Here is a 12,779-nt window from a genome sequence, read left to right as displayed (position 1 = left end):
GCTTGCAGAATAGTTCACCTTCTCCTGATTCCAGTTTTTCACTTGAATTCATACTCGTCTGATTGGAAGAGAATTCTTATTTTTATGGCAATGAAGGCTTTGTTCCCTGCCTCCTCCCTTTTAAAAATACAAGCAAATAACCTTTACTTCAGAACTGGAATAAACAGTGGGAACAGGTGACTGTATTTTTAAAACATGTTTTCCTCCACAAATGGTCTCTTACCAACAAGTCAGAAGAAATATTCTTCACAACCTCCCCTCCCCTAGACTTCAATTTTCTTCTGAAGTATTTGTCTTTGGGGAAATTACAAGTTGGGCCAACGCTTTGTCACAGGGGCCTGGGCTTAAGGCTGTCCAGTTACTGGTCCATGCTTTCCTTTGGGAGAGGGTGGAGTAGTCCTTCAAGGTTGGCTGGTCCCTTTGAAGTGTTCTCTGGAACAGATCAGAGTGGCCCATGGTTGATAGAGGACTATCTCATACATTTTAATAAGAGCCGGCAGAAACAAGAAGTGTTTGTATAGGTAGAATTGCACCTTTAATGTCTGCCACTTTTTCCAACAGCATAGAGGCCTTAAGCTCTGGCATTTCCAAGCATCAGAGGGCTAAGTAGTGTTCTCTGGGGCTGCACCAGCCACCAAAAGCCAGGTAGAAAAGCGCCCAGCTGGTGGGAACTTCAAGTCATAGCTATGCTTATGCTCACTGTAGCTGTCCATGGACTTCTGGGATACCCTAGTATAATCACTCACTGCTCCTAGTTAGTGTCTGCCTGATATCTAGCTACTGATGGATGTTTGTCCATCCTGCCCTTGCTCCTCGCCTTATTCACTCACTGTCAGTCAATGGAATGCATTTCATTGGGGTTGTATGTATGTTTTCCTCAGCTCCCTCTTTCAGACAGTATAATGAGGTGGGCTGTAGAGTCAGAGGTACTCATTGTCAGCCTTCAGAAAGTTATGTGGCCTGTGTGAATCTCAGTGCCCTTGCCTCGTATGGGGATTCAAAAATACCTACATCCTAGGACGGCTGATGAGCTCATGTGCATGAAACACCTGACACAGTAGAACCTGACTCTTGTTTTCCTGGCTCTTTCTTTAAAATACTATTTACATTTTTCTAATATTTACTATATCAGGGGTAGTTATCATCATCATCATTGGTCTTATTATTATTATTTTCCAGTTGGGAATCACAAGCTTTTGTATGATGTCCACAGTCAGCAGTGCACTCTACTATCCTAGACTTGAGGGAAGCTTCAGTTTTTCATTAACCTCTTCAGTCCTGGGTTTTTTTTAGTTTACCACATTTAGTCACCATTTTTAAATTTTTAAAAAATTTTTATTCATTTTTTAATTTAATTTTATATTTTGGCCACACTGTGCAGCATGTGGGAGCTTAGTTCCCAGACCAGGGATCAAACCCATGCCCCCTGCACTGGAAACCTGGAGTTTTAACCACTGGACCACCAGGGAAGTCCCTAGTCACCATTTTTTAATGGACCAAGACTCAATGTAGCAATAAAATATTAGTGAGAAGACATGTGTTTGGATTCAGAAAGGCCTTTGCTTAAATCCCAAGTTCACCACATGTCTGCTGATGCCAAGTGTCAAATGAGTAAAGGGACGGGACTCTCTGGCCTTCATGTCCCTTCCCTGTAAGCTTAACATAAGAGCACTTTCTTCAGAGAATTAATTTAGGAAACAGACCAGGTAAAGTACATGGCAGTGCCTGGTAATGTGCCTGACATATAAAAGTTAATTCTTTTTCTCAATCCTACTAACATCACTATCACCACTACTAGGCACCAAATATAATGCTGAGAGGACTCTGCTTTGGGAGCTGTTACAGTTCCTTCTTGCTGCAGCATAAACCACCCCAAAACTAAGGTCTTAAAATAATAGTAATCATTTATTTTGCTCACAAATCTGCATTTTGAGTAGAGCTGGGAAGGAAGAGCTCCTCTCTGTTCTATGTAATGTCAGCTGAGTGGGGCAGCTTAACTGGAGGCCAGAAGAGCCACTTTCAAGGTGGTGCCCACCTGTGGCTGAATATTCGGTGCTGGTCCATTGACTGGGAGCTCAACCAGGGCCATGGGCTAGGGAACTTGGTTTCTCCTACATGGGTCTCTCGATGGACTGCTTAAGGCTTCCTTACAGCAGAGTGGTGAGCTCCAAGGACAAACATTCTAAGAGAATAAGGCAGCAGTGCTGGTATTTTTATAACTCAGCCTTGGAAGTCACATAGTGTCAGGGGTTTCAGACTCTACAGTGGAGACAGTTGCAAAGATCTGCCCAGGTCTAAAGGTGAGGAGACACACACCACCACTCAACAGGAGAAGTGTCCAGGTCATATTTTAAGAGGAGCACATCAGATGAGAAATACACCACTATCTCTGGAAAATGCAACCTTCCACAAAAGTATTGCCTGGACTAGTAGTGATCTGGACTTAACTGATGGGCCCACCTGGGAACGCTGTTGCCTTGCCATTGAGCTAAACCCTCAGTCCTTGTGAGGCTGATTGCATACTGTTTAGGGCCCTATAGTCATACTGCTTATATTCAAAAGCCAATTCTGCCACTTACCTAGCCATGTGACTTTGACTAAATAATTTAATTCCTTGGTTTCCGTCCTTATCTTTAAAATAGGAACAGCAATAGCATGTATACATAACATAGAGCTGTTATGCTTCTTTTGGAAAGAAGATTATCCTGGTTCATGAGAAAACAGTGACAACTTTTCCAAGGGAGATCTAGAAAACAATCAGAAGAAGGAAGGAGGGACCATGCCACATATCCCCAGCTCTTCTTGTGACAGAATAGAAAAGAATGTGGAGAGTAGAGTCAGACAGACTTGGTGTATATCCTGGCTCTACATTTTACCAGCACTGTGACTTTGGGGAAGTACCCCATCATTCTGAACCTCATCTATATAAGGGGGCTCAGTGTTATTATGAGCCCTGAATTAAATAGTATGCATGATTGACTATTTCATACCGCTCAGATGAGAAATATTTATTGGAGTAAAAAAGGACACTAAGATAGCTAATAGCAATAATTCGAGTCATAGTGTATTCACAAAAGAGCGTCCAGGTTAATGAGAACTTGTGGAACAGAGAGGAGACAGCAAACTTGCAAAATGTCTTGCAGCCTTGAATCACCAAAAGTAAATTGTCTAAAAGTACATTTGGAGCTGACCAAGTGGGACCGGTTTTTTGGTGGAGTGAACTGGGTGTGCACCTTGGCAATGGAAACTTCCCTCGTGATAAGGATACAAAGAGAAAACCCACCTGAGAAAGAGGCCAATGGAACTGGAGGCACAGAAACAGGGGACAGAGCAAGCTCACCCTTGCGGGGAGATCTGGGAGGGAGGTTGCAAGGCAGATCAAAGACAAATTCATAAGAGACTGGGTTGTGTGAAAAATAATTTTTCCAAACTTCTGTGCCCAGGTACTACAGTGTGTTGGAAGAAACAGGTTCACTTTGTGGGAGTCTCTCCTCCTACTTTACTTTCTAACCAAAACTCTCACCTTGATTGAAGTGGGTGGGCGGCGGTGAAAACACTTTGTGTTAGGAAATCTGTGCTTTGAGTGTTGCGACATTGCCTGGGACAGCAGCAGCAATAGCGACCCCTTGGTTACTAACAAGCAAACCCCCCTCCCCAACACGTACCTCCAACCACCTCTTAGCCCAGAAGTCCCCAACCTTTTTGGCACTAAGGACCCGTTTCGTGGAAGACTATTTTTCCATGGAAGGGGGGAGGGGGGACAGTTCAGGCAGTAATGCGAGTGATGGGGAGTGATGGGGAGTGGCAGAGGAAGCTTCCCTCGCTTGCCCGCTGCTCACCTCCTGCTGTGCAGCCCCGGCTCCTAACAGGCCTCTGACCGTAAGGTACCAGGTTGGGGACCCCGGTCTTAGCCAATGGTTAAGTTGTAAAGTGGCCCTTTGGCAGAGAAAAAAACTGAAACAAAGGAGCTCTAAGAACAGTTGCTTTCCCTAGATCATCAAAGACAAAGCAAAGGGGCTTCCCTGGTGGCGCAGTGGTTAAGAATCCACCTGCCAGGGCAGGGAACACGGGCTCGAGCCCTGGTCCGGGAAGATCCCACATGCCACGGAGCAACTAAGACCGTGCGCCACAACTACTGAGCCTGCGCTCTAGAGCCCGTGAACCACAACTACTGAAGCCCACGCACCTAGACCCCGTGCTCAGCAACAAAGAGAAGCCACCACAATGAGAAGCCCGCGCACTGCAACAAAGAGTAGCCCCGGCTCACTGCAACTAAAGAAAGCTCGCGCACAGCAACGAAGAGCCTATGCAGCCAAAAATAAATACATAAATAAATAAATAAATAAATAAATCTTAAAACAAGTGTTAAAAAAAAAAGACAAAGCAAAAGCAGTTTCTTTCTCAGAAGTATGGTGTGATTTAATTACTTGTGCTGTCTCTGTGGTGTTTTCTACTATGTTTCATTGTGAGCATATGGTGTTCCTCCCGATTATGGGCAAAAGTGTCTTTTGTGGGTTATCTTGGGAACTAACCACCATATGACATTGTTTCCACAGGTAAATCCTTTCCAAGTTCTCAACAACTGAATGGGAAACAAACTTTCAGATCCAATGAATCTTTTTTAGATTACAATTGCTTATATCATACAGTATATATAATAGGTAAGATAGTCAGATTGCTTACTTTTCTTAGTTTTTAATGGAGATTTTCCAGCATATGGATCTTGCCCCAACATGTCTCAATATTATGTGCATCTTGCGTCTTCCTCCATCACTACCCACACTCTCCTCTCTCTACTGGAGTGTCCTTAATATAGGCACTGTAGGTGCTCCACTCAGATGCTCTCAGATCCTTTTGCCATTACTGTGTACCCCTCTTCAGGCTTCAGTGTGCTTTTATCTCCAAAGACCTGCACGTGGGATTCTTCTTCCAATGCCTGTCCTTGGGCTGTGGAGCTCCTTTGCTCAGGAGCACCTAGAGGTTTACATCTTCCTGAGTGATCCTTAGCCAATGATGGATGGGTGGGAAGTGTGAAAGCCAGCTCTCCTTCTTCAGGACAAAGCAGCTCTGCAGTGTAAGTTACACTGCGGAGTTCCCCTGAGAGTTGGAGCTGAAGCTACCGTTCATGAGAATTTGCCTGAAATTACAAACTTGTGACTTCTTCCCCTCCCTGTCGTGCTCCCCTGACCAGATCCACTACCAGCTTCTCATAGCAGCACTTCCACACTGTGTTTCTTGCACACAAATCCTCATCTCATGCTCTGCTTCTGGGGACTGGGACCAAGATATGGGGTATTATCAGGAAAATTCCAAGCATTATATTTCATCCTTCTTTTTTTTCAGTGTGTATAATTAACAAAGATTGTCTTTCTTTTCTATTTTTAAATATTAGGACTATATTATTATTACACATAAAAATGAATTATAAATCCTTAAAAGTATCTAATAGAGTCTCAGCAAAGTCTTTTCATGCTTAGATTCCTAAGTATCAGAGTCCATACACTGCACACATTACATGAGGTTGATATATATCTTTTAAGGCTCTTCTCTTAGTGCTAAGTATTTGTTGAAGAAGTCAGATAATTCACCTTTAAGAGTTCCCCATTTTATGATTTGGACCAATTACATCTTTGTGGTTTAATGTAATGCTTATCCTTTATCATTCCTGTAAACCGGTAGTTAAAAGGTTGATTAAATGGATGTCTTACTTTAGTTCACTGACTTAGAATAATGACTTGGTATCCCAGCAACACCCAGAGGTAACCAATTAAGGGAGTACTTTTATGAATTTTTATGTAATTGATATTTTTTCTTTCTTAAAAAATTTAATTTAATTTATAATTTTATACAGCAGGTTCTTATTACTTATCCACTTTATACATATTAGTGTATATATATCAATCCCAATCTCTCAATTCATTCCACCACCATGCTCTCACCCCTGCCACTTTCCCCCCTTGGTGTCCATATATTTGTTCTCTACATCTGTGTCTCAATTTCTGCCCTGCAACCCAGTTCATCTGTACCATTTTTCTAGGTTCCACATATATGCGTTAATATATGATATCTCTTTTTCTCTTTCTGACTTACTTCACTATGTATGACAGTCTCTAGAACCATCCACGTCTCAACAAATGACCTAACTTTGTTCCTTTTTATGGCTGAGTAATATTCCATTGTATATATGTACCACTTCTTCTTTATCCATTCATCTGTCAATGGGCATTTAGGTTGCTTCCATGACCTGGCTATTGTAAATAGTGCTTCAGTGAACATTGGGGTACATGTGTCTTTTTGAATTACGGTTTTCTCTGGGTATATGCCCAGTAGTGGGATTGCTGGGTTGTATGGTAATTCTATTTTTTGATTTTTAAGGAACCTCCATACTGTTCTCCATAGTGGCTGTATCAATTTACATTCCCACCAAGAGTGCAAGAGGGTTCCCTTTTCTCCACACTCTCTCCAGCATTTGTTGTTTGTAGATTTTCTGATGATGCCCAATCTAACTGGTGTGAGGTGGTACCTCATTGTAGTTTTGATTTGCATTTCTCTAATAATCAGTGATGTTGAGAAGCTTTTCATGTGCTTCTTGGCCATCTGTATGTCTTCTTTGGAGATATGTCTATTTAGGTCTTCTGCCCATTTTTTGGATTAGGTTGTTTGTTTCTTTAATATTGAGCTGTATGAGCTCTTTATATATTTTGGAGATTAATCCTTTGTCCATTGATTCATTTGCAAATATTTTCTCCCATTCTGAGGGTTGTCTTTTCGTCTTGTTTATGGTTTCCTTGCTGTGCAAAAGCTTTTAAGTTTCATTAGGTCCCATTAGTTTATTTTTGTTTTTATTTCCATTACTCTAGGAGGTGGATCAGAAAAGATCTTTCTGTGACTTATGTCAAAGAGTGTTCTTCCTATATTTTCCTCTAAGAGTTTTATGGTGTCTGGTCTTACATTTAAGTCTCTAATCCATCTTGAGTTTATTTTGGTGTATGGTGTTAGGGAGTGTTCTAATTTCATTCTTTTACATGTAGCTATCCAGTTTTCCCAGCATCACTTATTGAAGAGACTGTCTTTTCTCCATTGTATGTCCTTGCCTCCTTCCTCATAGATTAGTTAACCAAAGGTGCATGGGTTTATCTCTAGGCTTTCTATCTTGTTCCATTGATCTCTGTTTCTGTTTTTGGGCCAGTACCATATTGTCTTGATTACTGTAGCTTTGTAGCATAGTCTGAAGACAGGGATTCTGATTCCTCCAGCTCCGTTTTTTTCCGTCAAGACTGCTTGGGCTATTCGGGGTCTTTTGTGTCTCCATACAAATTTTAAGATGATTTGTTCTAGTTCCGTAAAAAATACCATTGGTAATTTGATAGGGATTGCATTGAATCTGTAGATTGCTTTGGGTAGTATAGTCATTTTCACAATATTGATTCTTCCAATCTAAGAACATGGTATATCTCTCCATCTGTTGGTATCATCTTTACTTTCTTTCATCAGTGTCTTATAGTTTTCTGCATGCAGGTCTTTTTTTCCCCTCAGTAGGTTTATTCCTAGGTATTTTAATCTTTTTGTTGCAGTGGTAAATGGGAGTGTTTCCTTAATTTCTCTTTCAGATTTTTCATCATTAGTGTATAGAAATGCAAGAGATTTCTGTGCATTAATTTTTTATCCTGCTACTTTACCAAATTCATTGATTAGCTCTAGTCATTTTCTGGTCACATCTTTAGGATTCTCTATGTATAGTATCATGTCATCTGCAAAATATGACAGTGTTACTTGTTTTTCATTTGTATTCCTTTTTCTTCTCTGATTGCCATGGCTAGAACTTCCAAAACTATGTTGAATAACAGCAGGGAGAGTGGACATCTTTGTCTCATTCGTGATCATAGAGGAAATGCTTTCAGCTTATCACCATTGAGAAGGACGTTTGCTGTGGGTTTGTCATATATGGCCTTTATTATGTTGAGGTAGGTTCTCTCTATGCCCACTTTCTGGAGAGGTTTTTTCATAAATATATGTTGAATTTTGTCAAAAGCTTTTTCTGCATCTATTGAGCTGATCATACGGTTTTTATTCTTCAATTTGTTAATATGGTGTATCACATTGATTGATTTGCACATATTGAAGAATCCTTGCGTCCCTGGGATAAATCCCACTTGATCATGGTTTATGATCCTTTCAATGTGTTGTTGGATTCTGTTTGCTAGTATTTTGTTGAGGATTTTTGCATCTATGTTCATCAGTTACATTGGCCTGTAGTTTTCTTTCTTTGTGACATCTTTGTCTGGTTTTGGTATCAGGGTGATAGTGACCTCATAGAATGAGTTTGGGAGTGTTCCTTCTTCTTGCAATTTTTTGGAAGTGTTTGAGAAGGATGGGTGTTAGCTCTTCTCTAAATGTTTGATAGAATTCACCTGTAAAGCCATCTGGTCCCAGACTTTTGTTTGTTGGAAGATTTTTAACCACAATTTCAATTTCATTACTTGTGATTGGTCTCTTCATATTTTCTATTTCATCCCGGTTCAGTCTTGGAAGGTTATACCTTTCTGAGAATTTGTCCATTTCTTCCAGATTCTCCATTTTATTGGCATACAGTTGCGTAGTAGTCTCTTAGGATGTTTTGTATTTCTGTGGTGTCTGTTGTAACCTCTCCTTTTTCATTTCTAATTTTATTGATTTGAGTCCTCTCCCTCTTTTTCTTGATGAGTCTGGCTAATGGTTTATCAATTTTGTGTATCTTCTCAAAGAACCAGCTCTTAGTTTTATTGATCTTTGCTATTGTTTTCTTTGTTTTTATTTCCTTTATTTCCACTCTGATATTTATGATAGCTTTCCTTCTGCTAACTTTGGGTTTTGTTTGTTTTTCTTTCTCAGTTCCTTTAGGTGTAATGTTAGATTGTTTATTTGAGATTTTTCTTGTGTCTTGAGGTAAGCTTTTGTAGTTATAAACTTCCCTCGTAGAACTTCTTTTGCTGCATCCCACAGGTTTTGGATTGTCATGATTTCATTGTCATTTGTCTCTAGGTATTTTTTTTATTTCCTCTTTGGTTTCTTCATTGATCTCTTGGTTATTGAGTAATGTACTGTTTAGCCTCCATGTGTTTGGTTTTTTTTACGTTTTTTCCCCTGTAATTCACTTCTAATCTCATAGCGTTGTGGTCAGAAAAGAGGCTTGATATGATTTCAATTTTCTTAAATTTAATGAGGCTTGATTTGTGACACAAGATGTGATCTATCCTGGAGAATGTTCTGTGTGCACTTGAGAAGAAAGTGTAATCTGCTGTTTTTGGATGGAATGTCCTATAATTATCAATTAAATCTATCTGGTCTATTGTGTCATTTAAAGCTTCTGTTTCCTTCTTTATTTTCATTTTTGATGAACTGTCCATTGGTGTAAGTGAGGTGTTAAAGTCCCCCACTATTACTCTGTTACTGTCAATTTCCTCTTTTGTAGCTGTTAGCAGTTGCCTTATGTATTGAAGTGCTCCTATGTTGGGTGCATATATATTTATAATTGTTATATCTTCTTCTTGGATTGATCCCTTGATCATTATGTAGTTTCCTTCCTTGTCTCTTGTAACATTCCTTATTTTAAAGTCTATTTCATCTTATGAGTATAGCTAATCCAGCTTTCTTTTGATTTCCATTTGCATGGAATATCTTTTTCCATCCCCTCACTTTCAGTCTGTATGTGTCCCTAGGTCTGAATTGGGTGTCTTGTAGACAGCATATATATTGGTCTTGTTTTTGTATCCATTCAGTGAGCCTGTGTCCTTTGGTTGGAGCATTTAATCCTTTCACGTTTAAGATAATTATTGATATGTATGTTCCTATGACCATTTTCTTAATTGTTTTCGATTTTTTTTGTAGGTCCTTTTCTTGTCTTGTGTTTCCCACTTAGAGAAGTTCCTTTAGCATTTGTTCTAGAGCTGCTTTGGTGGTGCTGAATTCTCTTAGCTTTTGCTTTTCTGTAAAGATTTTGATTTCTCCATCGAATCTGAATGAGATCCTTGCCATGTAGAGTAATATTGGTTGTAGTGTCTTCCCCTTCATCACTTTAAATATGTCATGCCACTCCCTTCTGGCTTGTAGAGTTTCTGCTGAGAAATCAGCTATTAAGTTTATGGGAGTTCCCTTGTATGTTATTTGTCATTTTTCCCTTGTAGCTTTCAATAGTTTTCTTTGTCTTTAATTTTTGTGAATTTGATTACTATGTCTTGGCGTGTTTCTCCTTGGTTTTATCCTGCCTGAGACTCCCTGCACTTCCTGGACTTCAGTAGCTTTTTCCCTTCCCATGTTAGGAAGTTTTCAGCTATAATCTCTTCAAGTATTTTCTCTGGTGTTTTCTCTCTCTCTCTTCTCCTTCTGGAACCCTTATAATGAGAATGTTTTTGCGTTTAATGTTGTCCCTGAGGTCTCTTAGGCTGTCTTCATTTCTTTTCATTCTTTTTTCTTTATTCTGTTCCATGACAGTGAATTCCACCATTCTGTCTTCCAGATAACTTATCCTTTCTTCTTCCTCAGTTATTCTGCTATTGATTCCTTTCAATGTAGTTTTCATTTTAGTTATTGTATTGTTTATCTCTGTTTGTTTGTTCTGTAATTCTTCTAGGTGTTTGTTCTGTAATTCTTCTTGGTCTTTGTTAAACATTTCTTGCATCTTCTCGATCTTTGCCTTCATTCTTTTTCCAAGATCCTGGATCATCTTCACTATCATTATTCTGAATCCTTTTACTGGAAGGTTACCTATCTCCACTTCATTTACTTGTTTTTCTGGGGTTTTATCTTGTTCCTTCATCTGGTACATAGCCTTCTGCCTTTTCATCTTGTCTAGGTTTCTGTGAATGTGGTTTTTGTTCCACAAGCTGCAGGATTGTAGTTCTTCTTGCTTCTGTTGGTGGATGATGCTATATATGAGGTTTGTGCAACCATCCTGATAGGAGGGACTGGTGGTGGGTAGTGCTGTGTGTTACTCTGTTGGGCAGAGCTCAGTAAAACTTCAATCAGCTTGTCTGCTGAGGGGTGGGGCTGGGTTCCCTCCCTGTTGGTTGTTTGGCTTGAGGCGACCCAACACTGAAGCCTACCCAGGCTCTTTGGTGGGGCTAATGGCAGACTCTGGGAGGGCTCATGCCAAGGAGTACTTCCCAGAACTTCTCCTGCCAGTGTCATTGTCCTCACGCTAAGCCACAGCCACCCCCTGCCTCTGCAGGAGACCCTCCAACACTAGCAGGTAGGTCTGGTTCAATCTCCTATGGGGTCACTGCTCCTTCCCCTGGGTCCTGATGCACACACAACTTTGTGTGTGCCCTCCACGAGTGCAGTCTCTGTTTCCCCCCATCCTGTCCTGCAATCAAATCCCACTAGCCTTCAAAGTCTGATTCTCTAGGAATTCCTCCTCCTGTTGCCGGACCCCCAAGTTGGGAAGCCTGACATGAGGCTCAGAACCTTCACTCCAGTGGGTGGACTTCTGTGGTATAAGTGTTCTCCAATTTGTGAGTCACCCACCCAGGAGTTATGGGATTTGATTTTACTGTGATTGCGCCCCTCCTACCATCTCATTGTGGCTTCTCCTTTGTCTTTGGATGTGGGGTATCTTTTTGGGTGAGTTCCAGTGTTTTCCTTTTGATGATTGTTCAGCAGTTAGTTGTGATTCTGGTGCTCTCGCAAGAGGGAGTGAGAGCACCTCCTTCTACTCAGTCATCTTGATAATTGATATATTTTAATCCTTCAAGCTCATTATTGTTTTTGATGCTTCATTTGTGACATCTTTGGCCATTGGGACCCCATTCAAATTGGCTCCAGTGGCTTTCTACTATAATTTCAGTAGTTTCTCTCACACAACAAGGTGTTCCTGGCTCTCCTTGTTGAATTTCTGCCCCAGAAAGGAAATGAGCCATTTTTCTGAGGGACCCTGATTCCTTTTTGTGAGAAATAGTATTTAGAGCAACTATTTAGATGCTAATGTTGTAATTGCTATTGGGCTGTTTCTACTTCTAGATCTTTTTTTCACAAACAAAGCTAGGAAATACATGTTTTTATAGAAAGAAAAAAAAAATCTAAGTTCACTTGATGCTACCAATTCAAATGAAAGATTATAACATTTTACCTAACTTTTTTGATTTTATATGTCTTTTTTTGTTTTTGTTTTTTGTTCATTTGTTTTTGCACAGACTGTTTCCCCCTAACTGTATTAAATATCTATTTAATTTTATTCTGGAATATATATCTAATATTTCCCAAATTCTAATACCAACATTATTGCTGAAAGTAGTTTAAGATTTCTTAGTGGTTTCTTATGTTGTTAGGATTATTTTATTAGAGACATATAGTCTAATTACTCAAGTTACTGTGTTTAGAAGTCATTGGTACTAATTTTTCTTCATGTTGTTACACTGTCAACTTCATACATAATTATGTTTATGTGTTTAATTTTGCTTTACAATTCCAGATATTGTGACTATTTTTCCTTTTTTACTTATAGTAACATAGAACATTTCCATGGTTCCAAAGTCAAAACCATAAAACAAAGAATAGTCCTGTCCATTTTTCCTACTTCCATCATGAATAATGATTTTTATTAGTTTTTAGTTAGCTGTTCTATTACCTAAAAAAATGTGTGTGTGTTTTATACATGAGAAGAGGCAAAAGTACACTTGTTCTGCACCTTGAATTTTTCATTTAAAAAGGTACCTTCATAACAGGAATCATAGGATTTCCCCCTGAGAATCTGACTGCTTTTTTATCTTCTCCTTTCCCTGCTAGAACATGCTTCCACTAGATAC

The sequence above is a fragment of the Globicephala melas genome, chromosome 2, assembly GCF_963455315.2.
Source record: "Globicephala melas chromosome 2, mGloMel1.2, whole genome shotgun sequence".
Taxonomy (NCBI): Eukaryota; Metazoa; Chordata; class Mammalia; order Artiodactyla; family Delphinidae; genus Globicephala; species Globicephala melas.
The sequence above is the reverse complement of the archived record's forward strand: the minus strand, read 5'-3'. Positions refer to the sequence as shown.